Consider the following 16,784-nt stretch of genomic DNA (forward strand, 5'->3'; position numbering starts at 1 on the left):
TGTGTGCTTAATTAGTAAAATGGCTAAATTGCATAAAAAGTAAAAGTGACATTCTCATTGTTAAAATGTTAATTTGTTATGATTTGATTTATGGGGAGTCCTTAAAGGGTTATTATATCATTATAAGGTTAGTGGAAATTTATGTCCATGAGTTAGGTGACTTATATTATGATTTTAAGTAAGGTTAAAATAGTAAATAGTAAATAACTTATAATTCAATTAAATAAAACATAATATGGCCATGCAAATGGCTTTATTTTTTCAAAACTTGAGAAAGAAAAGAGAGCTTGGAGCTTTTATATTTTTTGGCACTTTGAAGATTAAAATTAGGTATGTTCTTTGTTTGGTTTTCGATAATTTTTACGTTTTTGAGATCGTTGCTTTGAATATTACCTATCCCATGTTTTAATTTTTGGAATTAATGATGATTTTGAGAAGTGCCATTGTTGATAATGTGATGAAATTGTTGTTTGATGATGAAAAATAAATCTTTGATGTTTGATTATCATGTTTAATTAAGTAAATTTTGATAAAAATCCAAATTAGAGATTTGTTTGTGAAATTTGAAAATTTAGGGGCTTGAATGTGAAAGAAAAGAAATATATGGACTGCTATGGACCATAGGAAGATTCGGCTAAGGCATGGTGTTGATGAATTTTTTGTATTTTGTATTTTGTGAAATAGGGACTAAATTAAAAAAAATATGAAATGTTAGGGGCTAAAATGCAAAATGCCCAAATTAAGTATTTTTGAATGAATTTGAGGGAATATGTTGTTAAAAAATTCAAATTTGTATTAAATTAGATCAAGAAAAGAAGAAATCAGATTTGGATCGGGGTAAATCAAAAGTTGTCGAACAGTCGTCTCGTTTAGTTTGTCTTCGTCTGAGGTAAGTTCGTAAGTAAATTATTGAAGTTGAATTTACTGTATTTATTTTATGTATAGCCGAATCTAAATGTGTATATGTATACTATAAGGCTGAATTGTATTTGACAAATGATGATTAATTATGAGTTTAAACTGATTGATTACGACATTCAAAATTCATATGAACTATAGAAATGCTGAAATGTGACATCGTGTAGGACCACATTTGGGACGTTGGCCTCAATTTGAGATTTATGTGTAAGACCATGTCTAAGACATTGGCGTCGTATGTGATTACGTGTAAGACCCTGTCTGGGACAGTGGCATCATTATTTGATTACATGTAAGACCACGTCCGGGACGTTGACATTGTACGAGCTTTTTGGGCCGATCAAGTATCTTTTCTTTGAATCTGCAAGGTATAACAGGAAATCATATGGTAAACCTGAATGTGAGTTTGAATTAAATAATTCAGGTATGTTTAAGTTATATGAAATTGGAAGTAAAGGTAAGTAATATGTATAATATAAAAAGAGGAATTAATCGTATAAATATGATTATATATGTATGTGTACATGATTAGTAGATTTCGGCCTATTGGTGTAATTTTTACGAGTTCTTTGAAAATTATGTACTTACAACTTACTAAGCTATTTAAGCTTATTATGTGTCTGTTCATTCATTTCTTTTATAGATTTTGGAAGCTTGTTACAAGCTCGGGGATCTTCAAGGAAGTTCGTCACACTATCGATCTCTATCTCGGTATTTTGAAAGCTCGAAATTTTGAACATATGGCATGTATAGGCTAGCATTGGTTTTGGTTGGTCTTGAAAATTGTAGATATTTAGCCATGCAAAAATGGCTTGATTTAATGCTAATATGGTAATGTTTAAGAAATTTTGGGACATGGAATATTTGTGTGGTATACTTAGTATATGAATTCGGTATGATGCAAAGATATATATATATATATATATATATATGGTATGATTAGTTCATGTTGGTAAGCTTGATATAAGGATGAATGATTTATTTTGGTTGTATTTTTTTAATGATGCTATGATAATGTATAATCGGCCATGAAATAGCTCATTTTGGAGGTATGAATTGTAGCATATTTGTGTGATGATTGATTATATAATTTGGCTTAAGTGAAGTAAATTGTTGATTGAATGCTGTCCAATTGTTGATTAAATGCTATCCAAATGTTGATTGAATGCTGTCCAATTGTTGATTAAATGTTGCCCAAATGTTGATTGAATGTTGTCCGATTGTTGATTAAATGCTTTTCAAATGTTATTGAATGTTGTCCAATTGTTGATTAAATGTTGTTCGAATGTTGGTTAATTGCTATCCATTTTTGAGCATATTAAATGCTGTCCGAATTAATGCTCATATGCTGTTTATTTTTTTATACAAATCAAAACTATGCAAAATATGGTAGGTTACCTATGTTTTGTCTTAAATTACACATATATGCAAAACATATAAATTACTATTTTTATAAACTATTAATGAATTGGGTTAGCCATGATTTGGTATTTGAATTTGGAAATGGCTTTGTTTTAGAATGTTATGCTCATGTATGTAGCTTATAAAATGATATGCTTGATAATTAGTTAAAGATATGGATTGTTCTTACTTAGTATGCATATGTGCATAGTTTTATAATGGCATGGCTAGAAGTTTGCTAATTAAATAAATATATGCAATGGATGATTACATAGGCTTAGTGAATATGTTGTAATGATATAAGCTTGAATATATATTGAATATTCGAATGGTATGAATATAATAGTGAATAGGTTCGAACAATGGGCTTGTAAAGCATGCAATATTTTATTTATGTGTGATAGCTTGCTAAAATTTTATTTAAATAGGTTAATAGTATTTATTGATTGAATTTTAGAGTTCCATGATCTTTGGTCATAAGGTTCGGCTATAGGAGTTATATAGTTTATGTATTATGATATGATGTATATTCATTGGGTTGAATAGGCGATTAAATAATTTTTTTAAAAGCATAAATTGCTTATATATTGTAAGTAGCAAAGCATGATTAGTTTTAATTGATTAAGTATTCTACAGGAGTGAATGTGATTTATATGATTGGGCTGCTAATTACTATTCGAGTTTCTTTAGCAAAAATAAAAATTTCGTGATTGAGTTAATCTAAATTGTCCATAATTTTTAATGAAAGACGGTTCTGAGTTGTGTTTTGATAGGTAATGCCACGTAACCCTAATCCAACGATGGACACTTGTTTGGGGTGTTACAATGCTGCCTCCGCTTTAAGTTCAACAGGTGCAGCAGTAACCAGAAGAAAAAAACGAAAATACACAAATCCAGAAACAACGGTATTTGCCAATCACTTTTGCATACCATATGGTAGATAAGTCAGGAGTAATACCGACAAAATAACCCCATGGTTTCAACAAAAATGACACATTACTTAGAAGTCTCCTTGCTTTGTCTTCAGTTTCAAATCTTAACTACAAATAGAAGAATAGAAATGCACTTCAGATTCATCATATTTGTTCACATGAAAAATCAAAACCCAATGTTCATAACTTAAACTACACAAAATACCGCAAATGTCGCAGAAGCAATAGACAAGATCAACTGAATGTCCTTCTCTTGCAACAGGTTTCCAAATTATCCTTTCAAATGAATGTCTTTGTCAAGGGTAGGAGAAGAGAAAAGCATTGAATAGATTCAACCTTTTAAAAATAAAGGCTAAACCGCCACTTTTACCGAATATTTTTCTCGGTTTCACAAATAAATTACTTAGAGAACATTTTATGCCATCCGAAACAAAAATAAACACTAACTCCAGATACAAAGACCGATAACACCATTCAAAGATCAAAAACATAAATCAAAATGGTTTCAGCATTTACCACAAAGTAATGAATGGATCAAGTCCTCTATTATAAGCTACCAAAAAAAAAACCATTTCCATATTAACCGACAAAATTCATATACTTGTGCTATAAGATGAGGAAGAATGCATCCTCAGCAAAATTCGTACTAATATTACTGAAACAGACACTCAGGGTGAAGAGGGAAAAGAAAAGGCAAGAATAAGTATACATTCTTAAACAGACCTAAAAGAAAATGAAAGAAATTTCATCTAGTTTCTAAGGAAAAAGAAAGCATAGCTCCACATCTACATGTTCATACACACATGGAAAGACATCAGCATATTGACCAAATGGGGTGTAGTAAAAGAAGCTAAAGGTGCAAGGATCAGCCTCAAAGAACAAAGAAGTGAACTTTTGAGCTGACTCTCCCATGCTTCCCTCACTTCATTTATCCCAGATGACACAACATCTGCAATTAACATCCATTTAATACCAGTCAAAGTATTTCTTATTATTATTATTATTATTATTATTATTATTGTTATTATTTTAATGTTCATATTTTAGGTTTTTGGTTGTTACTGTCAATAGAAGAATGTAGCTTACTGATACGTTACCAAGTTCCGGTATGCAAAAGTTTTAGACACTAAAACCCAAAAGATTATGGAAACCACATACTTGGGTTATATTTAGCTTCATTTTCTATTATGTGATTCTTACCAATGAATTACAAATTCATATATAAAATAAGTTTAAAAGGGAAATCAGCATCAGCGTCGGCCGCTTTGAAGAACAAAATCAAAGCATCCAATGCCTTCTCCTGCACCGGAACATTTGAATCTGCCACTGTCTTTTTGAAAAATGGAGCTGTACATTTGAAAATCACAAAGATCCACCAATTAATTGAGTAAATCAGATCCGAGTCGGTAAAAAAAGAAAACCTAAGAATTTAAAAAAAAATTAAAACATAAAAGATTGACCTAATTCGCGGAACCTTGAGTCCTTCAGATCCGTGATGGAGTCGCATAGAGCAGCTAAACTTGTGGATTAAGAAAAGTTTTGCAGAGAAAAATATAAGGTCCCAAATTTGGGCGTTTAACAATTGGGGTTGAGGAAGAAAAAATGGCAATGGGCATGGAGTTAAAAGTTTTTATTTATTAAACCGAAAACAATGAAAAATGATAATAAAAGAAGAGTTAAAAATGATAATAATCGTGTTTGCAAAGTTAGGGGTTTCGGGGGGGAAATTAGGGGTTTTAGGGGGGAAAATTTGGGGATAAAACGGCGCGAATTTTTTAAAGTAAAATGATTTTTTGTGGCGTTTTTATAAAAAACGCCAACATTTCTTACCTTTTGCTACGTTTTCCATAAAAACGATGCCGTTTTGCTATGCTAAAAATCCTTTATTTTGTCTGCTAAAAATTATTAGTTAAGTGATTTTATAAAACATTTTTTATTACTCTTTTTATAAATTGGATTTTACTAAAAAAACCAAGTACTCTCAAAATAGATATAGTATATTTTAATAAGAAAACAAATGATTAAATGGCTATAATTAATTATTAATTTAGAATTATCCAATGTAAGCAATCAATCTCTCACATATCAAATTTCTATTAAAGATTGAGACGTTAATCACGATTTTATATTATTCTTTTCAGATCTAATCTCCATTTTATTAGAGATATTTCTTCCTAACCAAAATATAAATATTTTGCTAGATGTTCGATGTGGAATGATTTTAGTTTTGTATTTCATTTTTATTTGTTATAATTTGGTCCTATCCAAAATAGGTAGCTACTTATCCATATCAATCATTACTTTTATTTATTTATTTATCAATGTTTTTTTAAATCTAATATTTAAATATATCAAATGGTTTAGATTAAATATTTTTAAATATAAAAGCATTAATTGATTGTATAAAATTTCATCATTTAACAAATCTCAAGTAAACCTTAAATCCTAAATCATTTAATATATATAAAGTATAACTATTATCTCTTAAATAATTTAAACTATAATCATAATTTTAATATATTAAAATTAATATTATCTCTTTTACAATTATATAAGAAATTATTTAATATATAAATTAAAAAAAACTAATTAATCTAAACCGTAAACCCCTAACCCATATCCCTTAAACCCTAAATCATAAAATAGAAACCCTAAACCCCTAACCCCTAACCCTTAAACACCAACTCTTAAACCATAAACCATAAACCATAATCCCTAAACCCATAATCCATAAACCTTAAAATAGTAACTCCTAAACCATAAAACCTAAACCATATACCCTAAACCATAAACCCTAAACTATAATGATAATTAATTCAATATTTTAAAATTAATACTATCTCTTTTACGATTATATAAGGATTTATTTACTATATAAATTAAAAAAAGTCATGTACCCAAAAACTTTAACATTATTTTAAATAATAGTATTTTAATTTTTTTCATTTTTAAAAATATTTTCTATGTTTCTACTTTTAAATTTTTTCTACGTGTCATTATTTTTCTGAATAATTTAAATATTCAATTAAAAATAAATTTTATTTTAATTAATATAAATAAAATAGTTAAATAATAAATAGACAGATAAAATGTTTTTTGCGGCGTTTTTAATAAGGCGCCGCTAAAGCTCGATATATAGCGGCATTTTACAAAAAGCGTCGTTAATGCCACTAAAGCTCAACATAAAACGACAGTGTCTTACTGAATTTTTACGGGGTTTTTCAAAAAGCGCCGCTAATGCTCAATCTATAGCTGCGTTTTTCAAGAAGCGCCGCTAATGCTCAACCTAATAACGACGATTTTCAAAAAGCGCCGTTAATGCCACTAAAATGAACATAAAATGACGGCGTTGTGCTTAATTTTTTTGCGGCGTTTTTAAAAGGCGCCGCTAATGGTCGACCTATAGCGGCATTTTTCAAAAAGTGTCGCTAATGCTCGATCTATAGAGGCTTTTTTATCCAAACACCGCTAAAAATGCCACTAAAAACCTGTTTTGCTGTAGTGAGCGCATATCAGTTTTAGCCCAACTCTACTTGTACCAGAAAAATCTGCCTAAAAAAGAGAAGATATCGTGGGCTGTTGGAGCTATTCTAGGAAAAAAGTCTTGTAAAAAGTCGAAAAAGGATGCCCTAAGTGTGGAGATCCGAAGGCAACAATTGAGGGTAGCGGATGAGTAGAGACGAATAGGGGAGATCGAAGGCAGTCCCTCTCAGCCATCACAGGACGCTGTTTTTTTGGATTGAGGATTCATTTGGTGATAGCCATCTTCCTAAGTTCTTCTTTTATTTCTTATTCTGTTCTCTATAAATTAGTTTGATCAAAACGATGTTGGATGTTAATTCAAACTTGAATTTTAATCGTCGACCCATGAGCTAAATCTCATAGGTTTGGGATTACATGATGAAAACTTTTATTTTTTTTAATAGTTGAAGCATATAATTGACTTAATTTATTGTTTCATTCAATTGTTTTATTTCCCAAGTGTATGCATACATTCTCTAGACATAGATGAATGTGCAGTATGCCTATAAAACAAAATCTAATTATGAAAAGGTTGGATTAGTTAGACCGTAATTGAATGATATGAGCAAGTACTCGATAGATACTTGTAGTAGACTTTAAACACAAAGCAACATTCATATGGAATATAGACAAAACAATGCAGGTTACTGTGATAAGGCCTATAGACACAAGCCAGATGACTTGAGACCTTGCTCTTGAAAGAAGTAGGTCACTTTAGGTCTCTTCTGAGTAGTAGATTAAGTACAGTTATGATGAGGTATTACTGAAAATAAGGGCAGTTTCTTGGTAGTCCCAACCTTCCAATCAACATCATAGACTTTCAATCCATTTCTACAACATCTTTTCCATAATATTCTTAGTTATTTATTTGTTCGCTCAATTATCTCATAATTTCCATTGCATTTTTATTTTTTCTTTAGCTTAGAATTTTCCAATATTAGTTAGTATACATCTCACACTCATTCTCATCATTTTAATTTATCAGTGCATACTTAACTCGGTTTTGCCATAAAATTAATCATTATCATAACTTGACCATTTCTATACCTAATCCGATCCCTATGGAGACAATCTCACTTGTCACTTTATTAGTTGATTCGACATGTATACTTGCACAATTCACATATCATATTCACATAAGACAAGTTTTTGGCGCCGTTGTCGGGGATCGACAATTTGGTGTAATTTGGTTTGGTTATTTTACTTAATTCAAATTGTTTTATTTAACTTATTTATATTCAATTTCTACAAGTTTACCATCAGTACATGAGAAAAGACATTCCTGCTAGCAAAGAATATCCTTTTGACCCATAGATCGAATGAACTTTACGAAGAAGGCTGAGCAAATTGTGAAAAATGGCTAGGAACTTGAATTTTTCTCATATTAATGATAGCCTGAATGGTCAAGATGCTAATCCCCCTATTCGTAGGGTGATACATAGTATGAATGATAATTTGAATGGTCAGGGTGCTAATCCTCATGTTCGTGGGGTGATAGATGGTTGAGATAGACCAATCTGAGAGCATGTTGTGCCAATTTTGGATGACTTGAATCCAGGGATAGTCAAACCACAAATATAGGCACAATAGTTTGAGCTGAAACTGATAATGTTTCAGATGTTAGAAATAGTAGGACAATTTGGTGGACTACCCGTTGAAGATCCAAGACTACATTTATGACTTTTTCTAAAGGTTTGTGTCTCATTTAGGCAACAGGGTGTGCCTGAAGACGCTCTTCGACTTAAACTATTTCCAAATTCTTTAAGAGATCGAGCAATAGCATGGCTGAATGCTTTATGGTTGAAAACAGTGGCATCATGGATTGATCTTTGCTAGAGGTTTTTGTTACGGTATAATCCCCCAAATATGAATGCCAATCTTAGAAATGACATCACATATTTTTGACAATTAGAGGATGAAACACTATATGAAGCTTGGGAACGATTCAAAGATTTAATTTTGAAATGTTCGACGCATGGATTCCAACACTGGACTCTGATGGAGATATTTTATAATAGGCTGAATGCGCATACGAGGATGGTAGTTGATGTTTCAACCAACGGTAATTTGTTGGATAAATCTTATAACGAAGCTTATGAGATTTTGGAAAAAATTTCCAACAATGATTATCAATATCCTACCACAAGAGTTAGGACGAGTAAGAGAGCTGTTGTTACTATGGAGCTGGATGCAGTCACTTTATTGATAGCCCAAGTGTCTTCTTTGGCTAATATGATTAAAAAAATTAAAAAGGCCTACTGTAGTCCAAGAATTAAAATTAGCCAAACTATTGTGTGTGTATTGTGGTGAAGACCTTCTGTTTGATGAATGCCCATGAAATCCAACATCTGTGTGCTACATGGGCAATTTCAATCAGAACAATAACCCCTATTCCAACACGTATGATCCAAGGTGGAAGCAACATGTGAACTTTAGTTGAAATAATCAAGGTGTGGGAAATTTCACCAATATGGCAAGACAGAACGCCATCAATGCACTGCTTGGTTATACTCAACCTATGTCGAGGAAAAATGTCCAACAAGGTCAGGCATCAGTTTTGTTATCATGATCATCACAATCATCTACTGAAGATTTGCTGAAGGAATATATGGCCAAGAGTGATGTTATAATTCAGAGTTAGGCTACGTTTCTCCGAGCTCTTAAGAATCAAGTGGGGCTAATAGCGAATGCTTTGAATTCGAGACCACAAGGGGCATTGTCGAGTGATACCAAGAGTTAAAGATCAGAAGGGAAGGAGCAGTGCAAGGCCATCATTGTTAGAAGTGAAACTCAACTTGATGACATTACTCAAGATACCACGAAAAAATAGGAAAACTCGAATAACAACCAGGTAAAGATCTAGAAGTCATCTGGAGAATATACTAAATCTGAAAAAGGTAAGCAGCAATATGTTGTGGCAAACCCAGATTATGTTGTCAACAAGAATGACATGACAAAACAATATCAACAATCTGAAGGACGACCAAATTTAACTTTTCCTCAATAATTTCATAATTCTAAGTAAGATATTCAGTTCAAAAGATTTTTAGAGGTTTTGAAACAACTCCATATCAACATACCACTGGTTGAAGCTGTGGTGCAGATGGCCAACTATGTGAAATTTATAAAATATATGCTGTCAAAGAAGCACAGATTGGGAGAATTTGAGACTATTGCTCTTACTGAAGGTTGCACAACAATGTTGACGAATAAATTACCTCCAAAGTTGAAGGACCTAGGGAATTTCACTATCCCATGTTCTATTGGAAATCATTATGTTGGTAAGGCATTATGTGATGTAAGAGCGAGTATAAATCTATTGCGTATGTCTTTTTTCAGGAAGCTAGGACTTGGAAAAGTGAGACCTACTACGGTTACATTGCAATTAGCTGACTGATCCTACGTGCATCTAAAAGGTAAAATTGAAGATGTGTTGGTAATAGTAGATAAATTTATCTTTCCTGCGAATTTTCTTATTTTAGAATGTGAAGCTGACCAAGATATGCCAATTATTCTTGGAAGACCTTTTCTTGATACAAGCAAAACTTTAATTGAGGTACAGAAAGGTGAGCTGACCATGAAGGTAAATGATTAGTAGGTTACCTTCAATGTATTTGATGGTTTGAGATGTGTTGATGTTTATGATGAATGCCACACCGTTGGGTTAATAGAAACAGTAGTGGAGGAATTCACCAGATATTGATATAGTAATTTTGATAGTGATGAAGACTCACTTGAGCAATGTGATACAGTAAGTTTTGAGGAGTTCGGTGAATTTATGGTCGCTAAGCAGATGGTGGATAGAATAGGGAAGAAGTTTGAACTGTTGGATTTATCAAATCGACCTTTCGACCCACCTAAACCTTCTATAGAGGAACCCTTTTCACTGGAGTTAAAATCATTGCCGCAACATTTAAAGTATGCATATTTGGGCCATAATAGTACTTTGCAGTTAGTAACCTTTGCGGAGCTACCACACGCGCAAAAGGCAAGGTTGTTAGAATTTCTTTGACAATTTAAGAGGGCATTAGGATGGATTCTAGTGGATAGAAAGGGAATTAGCCCTGCAGAATGCATGCATAAGATTTTGTTAGAGGATTTCCTTAGCATTTCCATTGAACAAAAATGAAGACTGAATCTGATCATGAAAGAAGTTGTTAAGAAAAAGATTATTAAGTGGCTTGACGCTGACATCATTTACCCGATTTCAGACTACTCATGGGTGAGTCCTTTGTAATGTATACCTAAGAAAGGAGGTGTCACAGTGGTAAGTAATGATAACAATGAGCATACCAACTCACACTGTCACGGGATTTAGAGTATGTATAGATCCCCACAAGCTTAATAAAGCAACAAGGAAGAACCATTTTCCCTACCATTCATTGATCAAATGTTGGATAGGTTAGTTGGGAAAGCTTTCTTCTATTTTTTGGATGGTTATTCAGGATATAACCAGATTGCCATAGCCCCTAATGACCAAAAGAAGACAACTTTCACATGTCCATATGGTACTTTTGCGTTTAGACGGATGCTATTCAAGTTATGTAATACCCCTACACTTTTCAACGTTGTATGATGGCCATATTCTCTAACATGGTGGAAAACTTTCTTGAAGTCTTTATGGATGACTTTTCTGTATTCGGGAATGATTTTGAAGATTGCTTGAAAAATTTGGAATTGGTTTTGTGCTACTGTGAAGAAATGAATCTTGTTTTAAATAGGGAGAAATGTCACTTCATAGTTCGTGAAGGATTTTGTCCTGGGGCATAGGATATCACATAGAGGAATTGAAATGGACAAAGCAAAAATTGAAGTGATAGAAAAATTGCCACCTCCCATCAGCGTCAAGGGTATTATAAGTTTTTTAGATGATGCGGGTTTTTATAGAAGATCTATTAAGGATTTTTCGAAGGTATCTAAACCCTTGTACACTTTTTTGGAGCAAAATAGACCTTTCAATTTTGATAAACAGTGTTTGGTAGCCTTTGAAGAGTTAAAGAAAAAACACATAACAATATCAATTGTAGTAGCTGCGGATAGGACAGTCCCTTTTGAACTCATGTGTAACGCCAACGATTATGCTATGGGAGTCATGTTGGGGCAAAGGAAAGAGAAAATACTACAGGAAATATACTATGGTGGCAAAACTTTATTGGAAGCTCAAGTTAAATTCACCACCACGAAAAAGGAGTTGTTGGCTGTGGTGTTCATGTTTGATAAGTTTTGTTCATATGCAGTTTGTATAAAGGTCACAGTCTACACAGATCACTCTACGATTAAGTATCTAATGAGAAAGAAAGATACTAAGCCGAGGTTGATTAGGTGGATACTATTGCTGCAAGAGTTTGACTTGGAAATTAGAGATCAGAAAGGGACTAAGAATCAAGTGGTTGATCACTTGTCAAGGATAGAATTTGGAAGTGAAGGTAGTCATGATACACTTATTAAGGAAGAATTCCTAGATGAATAGCTGTTAGTTTCCACGACATTACCTTGGTATGCTGACATAGTGAACTATTTAGTAAGTGGTGTGTTGCCACCCGATCTCAACAGTTTGAAAAGACAAAAATTTCTTCATGATGCCGAGCACTGTTATTGGGATGAACCTTTCTTGTTTAAACATTATGCTGATCAAATAATGAGGAAATGTGTCCCTGATGATGAAATACATAGCATTATACAACATTTTCATTCAGCTCCATACAGAGGACATTTTGGGAGGAATGAGGACTGCTACCAAAGTACTTCAGATAGGATTTTATTGGCCAAGTTTGTTCAAGGATGCTCATCAATTCTATCAGTCTTGTGATAGTTGTTAGAAATAAGGAATCTATCTAGGAGACACGAAATGTCATTGCAAAGTAAATTGGAGATTGAGTTGTTTGATATATGGGGAATAAACTTTGTGGGTCCACCGTTAGTATGCAAGGTGTACATACTATTAGTAGTGGACTATGTCTCTAAGTGAGTCAAGGTTGTTTCTCTTCTTACCAATTATGCAAGGTTAGTAATAAAGTTTTTACACAAGAACATTTTTTCAAGATTTAGTATACCTAGAGCCATTATTAGTGATGAAGGGTCTCATATTAACTGCAAGTTGGCAGCCAATGATTTGCATCGGTATGGGGTGAAACATAAGATTGTCATGACATATCACCCCCAAACAAAAGGACAAGCAGAATTTTTGAGCAAAGAAATTAATTTTTTTTAGAAAAAGTGGTGAATCCTGCTTGTAAGGATTGGTCTACCAGGTTGGATGAAGCTTTGTGGGCGTATCGTACCGCATACAAAACTCTATTGGGGAAGTCACCTTTTAAGCTTGTCTATGGCAAGCCATGTCACCTTCCTGTTGAACTTGAGCACAAAGCATTTTGGGCTATTAAGAAACTGAACATAGATTGGGTCGTTGCTAGACATAAAAGGTTATAAGAATTGAATGAAATGGAGGAGTTCTGAACACAAACATATGAGAATGCTAAGCTGTACAAGGAATAGACCAAGCGTTGCCATTATAAAAGAATTACGCTGCAATAATTTGAACTCAGACAATAGGTGTTGTTATTTAACTCTAGGCTCAAATTGTTTCCAGGTAAATTAAAGTCTCGCTGGTTAGGTCCTTTTGAAATAGCCCAAGTGTATCCTCAGAGAGCTGTTAATATCAAAGACTAGAAAATGGGAGACACGTTTAAAGTTAATGAGCAACGCTTAAAACACTACTGGGGTACCCATGTGGATCGAGACAAGCACTCCATTAATCTCCGAGATGTTTGAGATAACAATTTCTTTCATATTTATTTTCTTTAATTGCTTTATTTTAAATTTATTTTTAGTACTTATTTAATATTGTTTTCATTTCTGTTTTCAGTTTTCAGTTTTTTTCTACAATTTTTAGAGACAGAATAAAAAAAATGGGAACTGAGTGGTTGCGATATTAAGAGGAGTTTGCCGTAACACTGCGACGAACTGGGTAGTGGACAATGTGAGGTTGACTAGACAGATATGTCCAAGGGGAAAATTTTTTTTGGCCAATTCTGTTATTGGACGAGTCTAGAGAAGGGAACTTAAACTTTTTGGGATTAGGGCACTTCATATTTCCCCCATAAAATCCTCTTAGTTTTCTTCTTTCCACCTCCACGTCACACAACTTCCCTAGCATGTTTCAATTTTGTTGAACTGTTATCAGTATCCCCTTATTTTTCTCTCCTCAACTGCTCAAGTCTCTTAATTTTCTCTTAAAGTTTTCATTTTTAACATTTTTTCTCTTCAATCTTTCTTATCTTTTCTTCCATAACATTCTTCAAGGTTTCTTCCAGATTTCTCCCATGGCTCACGTCAAAACTGCTTCTAAAACTGTCGAATCGTCAAAGGTTGGTGCTCAGCCAAAGACATTTTTTAATGTTGTTGCAGCCAGAAAATATAATAGAAACATCACGAAGCAACCTTTATATTTTGAGCAAGGGTTATTATTTAAAGATGAATCGTACATAGGATATGATGAATCTGTGTCTTCAATAGTAGAAAAACATGGGTGGAATGTTTTTTATTTGCACCCTGAAGATGTTTTAGGAAAAATTATTCGAGAGTTTTATGCCCATGTCAACTCTCTAGATTCCCCTTTTATCTACGTAAGAACGTTCATTCCTTTTGATGAAGACCATATTAATGCACAATTTGGTCTTGCAGGTATTGTAACATCCCGAAATAGGGCCTAGATGGAATAGTGGTTGCGAAACCATGAATCCAAGATAGAAAAGTTTATTGTGATTAATTTTTATGATGTACCGATTGATTGGATGCATGTGTTAGAATACCGATAAGAAATTTCAACGATTGCATGTTTGAATTGCATATTAGGATTTAATTGCAAAAGTGGGTAAATATGAGTTTTAGACGATAAAGGATTTAATTGAAGTGCATAATTGAAGTAGAGGTCCTTAAATGGTAATTAAACCATTAGATTTTCATGGACAAAAATGGGCATGCATAGATAAAAATAACTAAAGTTTTAATGAAGAGCAGTTTAGTCATTAGGTAATAAAAAAAATTAAAAAGGAAAAAAGATGGCAAAATGTGCTCATCTTCTCCATAGGGTCAAAACTTCAAGGACACCATAGCTAGGGTTTCTTCACTTTCTCAAGCTCATAGTAGGTGCATCCAAGCCCTGTTTTTAATGTTTTTTTTACGTTTTTGGAGTCCTCGTAGCTCGATTTAGCTGATTCTACCATTAATTCATGTTAGGGTTCATATTTGGAAAAATACCCATATGTGAAATGTGTTTATTTTGATGTTTTATGGTAGAATATGAAGCTTGAAATTATGTTAAACAACTTTTGCTAGGCGATTTTAAGTGAAAACGAGTAAAACGACATAATTGGTAAAAATACCTAATGTTTATAAGTAAATGTTAGAGTGGGAATTTGATGTTGCCATAGAAGGGAAAGATGTTCAGCATGTCATAAAAAATAAGAATAAGTGATGAATTTTATTTTCTTAGCTTTGGGGCAAAAGTGTAAATATGCAAAAGTTTAGGCGTAAAATTGTAATTTTTCCAAAGTTAAAGTCAAGGACTGTTTTGATGAATGTGAGTATTAAATAAGCTAAATTTTCTATTATAGATCAAGAGGAACAAAATTCGGAGTTAGACCGGGGAAAGAAAAAGGTTGAGGACTAAGTTGCTAGATTTGATCGTATTTTTTACCGAGGTAAGTTTACTGTAAATAAATTCAATATTTCAATAATTATTATTAATGTTGTTATTTATTTGCTTGTAAACTTACTAAGCTTTATGCTTACCCCCTTTATTTTCCTTCTTTTTTTATAGTATCGCCAAACCAATTCAGAGATCGTAACGACATCAGAGATCGTTTCACACTATCAACAGATTATCTCGGTATTTTGTGGTTCGAAATGTTTTAAGTTATGACATGTATAGGGACTTTGTCATTTTGTGTGTGTGTCCTTATGATATGGATAATGAATAGCATGTAAATATTCGATAATGATTAGCTATTGAAATGGCTATTTAAGAACATGTTTTGGTGTTAGGTATGCCTAAATGATAGTTAATACAAAGAAATTATAAAAGAGTAAAAATTTGCAATGAAACAATTTTTGGACAGCAGCATTGACGTGATTTTGAAGAATCACCAAAAATAATAGAAATGGAATTAGAGAGTGAATGAGAGATAGAATTAAATCTTATCGAGTCTATTGAGATAGAATTAAATCTTATCGAGTCTATTTTCACATGAAAGAAATGGTGTAGGCAAAGGAATGATACATTATGAGATATTTGAATTTTAGTGAGACAGGGTCAGAATGGTTTTTGAAGTCCCCTATTCTGAATTTAGAAAATCATTAAAAATTTTACAGAAAGAATTATGAGTCATAATTTATATTTATAGATTCCTTAGTGAGTCTATTTTCAAAAGAAATAAATAAGAACATTATCCGAATTCTGTAAAATGAGATAATTGATTTTTAGTGAAGAGGGGTCAGAACTATCGAGCAGTGAAACAGGGGAGACTTTAATGAATAAACTGTACTATTTGGCTAAACCAAATATTCTGGAAATTTTGTGGTAAGAATATATACGAGTCTAGTTTCAGGGAAAATTTACGGATCTAAATTTCAAGTTTTGTAACTCGAGTTATAATTAAATTAGGGATTGTTATGCAAGTGGACAGTTTTATTGTGAATACTGAAATAATTTATTTTGATCTGTTTAAGTATTCAAAAAATTTTTAATGTTCCCGGTTTGGACCCGAACCATTTCTGTTGCATGTTTTAGGGTCTCGAGGGTCCTTTTTAGGGACATATTGATTGAATGTGAGTGAATTAATTTTAAAAGCAAATTTTTATGCTCTGATCTAGTAAGTTAAGTCAGATAACGCCTCGTGCTCAACTCCGAAAACGGTCTCGGGTAAGGGGTGTTACAGGTATACAGGTTGAACACACGCTATTTGCTGAAAGTATTATTGCTGATGTGCTAAACCAAGTATTGGAGGATTT

At 32.7% G+C, this 16,784-nt stretch overlaps 1 non-coding gene across 1 annotated transcript; it reads right to left on the reverse strand.

The window, feature by feature from the left end:
- Nucleotides 1–8,648: 8,648 nt before the first annotated feature.
- LOC128035805 (small nucleolar RNA R71) lies at nt 8,649–8,755 on the reverse strand. The gene has a single exon (XR_008192352.1). It is a non-coding gene; the product is annotated as a small nucleolar RNA R71 (small nucleolar RNA).
- Between the last annotated feature and the right edge of the window lie 8,029 nt (nt 8,756–16,784).

The sequence above is a fragment of the Gossypium raimondii genome, chromosome 12 (assembly GCF_025698545.1).
Source record: "Gossypium raimondii isolate GPD5lz chromosome 12, ASM2569854v1, whole genome shotgun sequence".
Taxonomy (NCBI): Eukaryota; Viridiplantae; Streptophyta; class Magnoliopsida; order Malvales; family Malvaceae; genus Gossypium; species Gossypium raimondii.